Source organism: Elephantulus edwardii, unplaced genomic scaffold (genome assembly GCF_000299155.1).
Source record: "Elephantulus edwardii isolate Elephantulus edwardi_28Jun2011 unplaced genomic scaffold, EleEdw1.0 scaffold00642, whole genome shotgun sequence".
In the NCBI taxonomy this organism is placed as follows: domain Eukaryota; kingdom Metazoa; phylum Chordata; class Mammalia; order Macroscelidea; family Macroscelididae; genus Elephantulus; species Elephantulus edwardii.
This window is the reverse complement of record NW_006400392.1, coordinates 99,002-104,190: the sequence shown is the minus strand read 5'-3', so window position 1 is coordinate 104,190 and position 5,189 is coordinate 99,002.

Genomic DNA, 5,189 nt, shown 5'->3' with positions numbered 1-5,189 from the left:
ATATCCTGTGCCCATTTTTCTATTGGATTATTTACCTTTATCTTGTTGTGGTGCTCAAGTATTTCATAAATTCTGGATATAAGTCCCTTATCTGATATCTGCCCTTGCTTTGTAAAGATGAATCTGATATGGACGTATAGATTCATTTGTAGTGAATGGGACAAGAGAGACAAAGTCCTCCAAGATAAGGAACTGTGAAACTTGTCTTTCAAGAGAAGAGGACTTGGAAGGAGCTATGGCCAATGTGGTTGAATATCCAGTACAAACAGACCTTGAGGGCTTTGAGTTTGGCTGGAAGCCCTGAGCTTCTTGCAGTGGACAATGACTCCCTCTGAGGCCACTGTAAGGAGAACGGAGAGGCCCATGGAGGAGGAAAGAAGAATACAAATTAAAGATGTTTGTGTTCCGGGATGGGAGTTAAGGAAAGGGGCCATGGGGAACAAGAGGTACCTGGAAGGAAACACAGAGCGACATAAGAGCCTGTCTGCCTCTTCAAGCACCATTGTCTGTCTGTTCCCTCATCACGTGAAGAGGGCTTTTCCAACCCTGTCTATGGGCACAAGTACAGGTCTATTTTCCTTGCTCCTAAAAGGTCTATGTTGACTCTGTCTCAAAAACTATTGTCCTGGACTAATTGTTACTGTCGTAGTATGGTCTTATTGATGTTTGCATCTCTTTGAAGATTTTTTTTTTAATCTTTCATTCTAAAGTTCTCCAGAACCAGACCTTTACCGAATGCTCCCTGAATGCCAGATGTAGAGCGTGACGCTATGCATGTTGATGAGTGAGATGGCGAGAGGTCCCAGGCCTCCCCTGTGAGAGGGTGGCCTGTGGGTTTCAGTTAAAATCTCTGCAGGTGTTGGTGGCCTAGTCAGCTCTCTTCCTCCTTACCGGAGGTGGCCTGTTCTGTCCATCACGGGTGTTTCCCATTGCACTGTCTTCCATATTTGGGAGTTTCCACTCTACAATTTTTTTTCCTTTTACCGTTAAGGAGGCTGGTACTATACCACACATCTGTAGGATGGACTGGTATTTTGGGTAGATTCCCTGATGTGGTGTATGTCATCACCCAGAGTTCATGGCTGTCCCTGGTGTTCGCAAGAGTGCAGGGGATATTCTCTTTCCTCCCCTCTGGCGTTTGCCCCCACTCCTCTCTCCAACCACAAGGAGGCTGCAGCAGTTTCAGGCAGAGAACAAGGGCTCCAGTTATGGAGGTTACACTGACCATTTTTTCCCCACTTGAAAAAAAAATACTGTCTTTTGACTTCAAATGGCCTCTTCCCAAGGAACTAATTGTCTTTTTCCCTTTTTTAAGAAAACTCTATATTCCTAATTTTAAGAGATTTTGTTAGAATATTTTAATATTTTATTTAAATACAATATTGAATTGTGAATTGCCCTTTCCATTCTTGTCAATTTTCCTGTCATCATCCAGATGGCCAGTATGAGCCTTAAGATTTCTTTTGGGCAAGCTCTGGTGGCCTAGTGGCAAGAAGCTGCACTGCAACCTCAGAGGTACACAGTTCGAGTCCACCAGATGCTCTGCTGGAGAAGGAGGAACAATCTCCTCCTGTATCAGTCAAATCTGATTTGACGATACACACAAAAAAAGTAATAAAATAAAATAAAAATTAAAAAAAGAAAGAATAACCTAAAAAAAATTTCTTTTGGTGTATGCCCTCCTTGGCACCTTTATGGTGCCCTCTAGCCGTTTTCTAATGGAGCTAGTGGGATTTTCCACCTTTGTTTTTTAGATTTTGGGGTTTGTTTTTTCTTTCCTTCTTGAGCCCACAAGCAGTTTTTGTTGTGTGTATGTTTCTCTCTCAGTCCCGAAAGCATTTTGTGCAGTGAGTGCAGTGAATGCCCCGGGGCTTTTATTTATTGGGTTTTTTTGGTAATATGCTCCAGCAATGGGATATGTCCTGTCCTGCTCTGGTGGACGCGTCCCTTCCCTGGTACCTGGCACTTTCCCTTCCTTGAGTTCCCCTTCTCACTAACTTTGAAAGGGTTGGATGCTGGCACACTAACTTTGTAACTTCTCCTTGAGTTGGCATTAGAAACCCTTATTTTATGTCTCATATCTTATTTTTCTTCTAGTATATTCCCAGTGGGAATAGGCTATGTTTTTTCAGCTCACTAATTCTCCGTTCAATTTCTTTAGTTCTACTTTTTTGTCCTAACAGTGTGTTGGACACTGCTGGCATTTCCATCCTTTTCTGTTATTTCCAGTGCTGTGTTGACTGTGCCCTCTCTGTCTTGTAATGATTTTTAAAGTTCTTAGACGTTTTACCTAGGTTATCAATTCTTCCATCTTTTGCATTTTGTTCCATAGCTGTTCAAGTTACTCCTCATCAATCTTCTGGATTATATTTGGAGTATTTGTTGTCTTAATGGTTTCCATGTTTCTTCCATCATTTGCATCTTCTAGTAATATGAAATGCTTCACAAATTTGCGTGTCATCCTTGCACAAGAGCCATGCTAATCTTCTCCATCCTTCCAATTTTAGTATATATGTTCTGCCAAAGCAAGTGCTAGAGCACGTAGAAACCTGCCTAGTGTTCAATATGACAGGAACAGATTTAGGGCTAAATGTGGTGTCCTCTGCTTTGATATCCGGCAAATACTTACCCTAAGCTTTAGCTAAGTTTCATACAAAATATGTCCAGACAGCTGGACTAAGATTGTCCCTCAGACATATAACGGATGGTGACTGCTGCTCCTTTTTGTCTCCTTAGTGTCCAGTATGGGGCTGGACACAGAGCACATATTAGTGAACTTGAGCTAAATGAATAAATGAATGGCAATCATTAGAGCTTCTGTGTGATCTAAAGCAAGTGCTGTTGTCTGGATTTTAATATGCTGCTGTTGAATGGGGTAATATTCTTTACATTTGGACTAGGGCTAAAAACAGATGGCCAGGACTCTCTGACTTCCCAGTGATTCTGGTCTGGGAAGAGGTGTGTATGGATGTTGTTGTTGTTATGTGTCATCTAGTCGCTTGCGACTCACAGCGACCCTATGTACAAGAGCTCTAAATGCTGTTCTATCCCATGCCAACCTAGCCATCTCAAACGCACTTATTCCCACCGCTCCAGTCACAGAATCGATCCATCTCATCGAAGGTCTTCCTCTCCTTCGCCACCCCTCCACTCTGCCAAACATGATGTCCCTCTCCAAGGACCAGTCCCTCCTTGCGTATGGATAGAGCTGGCCAATACTGTGGCTGACCTTGCTGATCAAGAGATGTCAAATATCATCTTCTTACTAGCTCCCCTAACACCATCAGGCCAACCTAGAGACCTCAAAACCACAAATGCCTGTAGATGGTCCATAGATGGAGCTTTGTGGAGGGAATAGAGACCACAAGAGGTCTCTATTCTACAGAGGATGATGTAAGTCTATAGAGGAGGATTGCTTAGCCAATCTTCACCCCATAGCCCCACGACCTTCCTGTTCCCATCCCTCCAGCAGGATTGACCCATGCTCAGTGAGAAACAGTAAACACTCAGTGAAGCTGCAGTTAGTCACCTCTCCAGCACAGCTCTTCAAACAAAAATAGTAGCAGAGGTAGCTGTAGAAGAGTAATGAGATGCTCTATCCTGCTAGAGGCCAGGCTAAATGTGTCAGATGACATCATTCTAGAGAGGAGGCTGCCAGGAGGCCTGGAGCTGATGCTGCATAAGAGGGCCTAGCCTTAGACTTCCACCCCAGCTTTAGGGCTTCTGCTCTGGGAAGAAATACTCAGTTCCCTCGGTTCCAGAGTCAGAAGGAAACTCTGTCCATCTCCTTAAGCTACCCAGTTCCAGAGAGAACTAGTCTATTAGGCTGCAGCCAGATTTAGCAGTCTGAGGTGAGGTGGGAGGACCCTGATAGTCATGTCAGCAGCTGAGAGGGACCATGGATTTCACACAGCCTCTGTGACACCTTGGTCACACCATGGAGCCTTGGTCCTCCATGGAGCATAAGAAGTTATAGCAAGGTAGGTCTCTGCCAGGCTATGCCTAGGATCAAGTAGGAACAACTTTCCTTGTCCTATTGTAAATAAAGGAAATGACTCAGAGGCATGCATTTACCCACTTGGACACATGCAGACAGACCAGGCATATGTAGACAAGCCCACATATAAAAGTGTGCACCTTAGATGTTGAACTCTGAGCATATCTGGTGAGTCTGAAAAGACTTCTGGCTCTGCTGCATTGGCTTCCCACCCACTTTCCCTTGGCCTCTGATTTTAACCAGTTTTTGGAACTTGGACTTGCACCAGTTTTGGAACGTGGAGGGAAACATATAGCAGGACTGCATTGCCTGGGCGCTGTCCTCGGTGCTGGAGGACTGGACCATGGATGTTAAGCAAGAGGTGACCAGGAAATCCAGATGTAAGTGTCCAAGGGGGCCCACCATGCCTGCCCTATTACTCCATAAGAACGTGCAGTTGATACTCTTCCTTTCAGCCTCGAATGCTGAAATAGAAGGCGCCTAGCCCCTCACCACTCAGTGTGGCTATTTCACTGTAGCTTTAGAAGGGGATGCTTCTTGAGATCTATGTGCCGATAGACATGTGTGAACAGTGTGGCTGCCTTGTCCTCAGTAGACACCTATAATGCCATGTCATTTCCTGTGACTTCATGTGACATCGGTGGACGTTTGTTATTTCCGTGACCACTTGTGACCACAAGTAGCAGACTGACCTTGTGTGGCCTCAGACCTCATCTTCCTGAAGGGTAACTGTCAGGCCTAGCGTTCCCAGAGAATGTGAGCACAACCAGCCTAGCTAGCCCGCTTTGCTACAGCCTACCCAGGACCTCCTGGGACCCCCTGTCTCACCCACTTGCAGATGTGACTGACAGACACCTGGGAACTCTCTGTCTCCAAATTCTGGTCCTAGGGGGCGTCAGCATCCACGGGCGCTGGTCCATAGGGGTGTGCGTCTCCCAGGGCAGGTAACAGCGACCCCACCACCACGCGACTCTACCTAGCCATAGAGCTCGAGCCGTGGGTCGCATGGGGTGTAAGGGTAAGAGCGTTGGTGGGGTGGACCGCGGCGGGGTCGCCGAGGTGTCAGACTCCCCGCGCTCGTTGTCCCCTCCCGCCGTTTCCCTAGAACGTCTGGCCCTGACGTTGGGGGGCGGGGGCGAGAGGCTGGTGCGCGCTGCGGCCGGCCCCTCCCCGCGGGGGCTTGGCGGTTCCG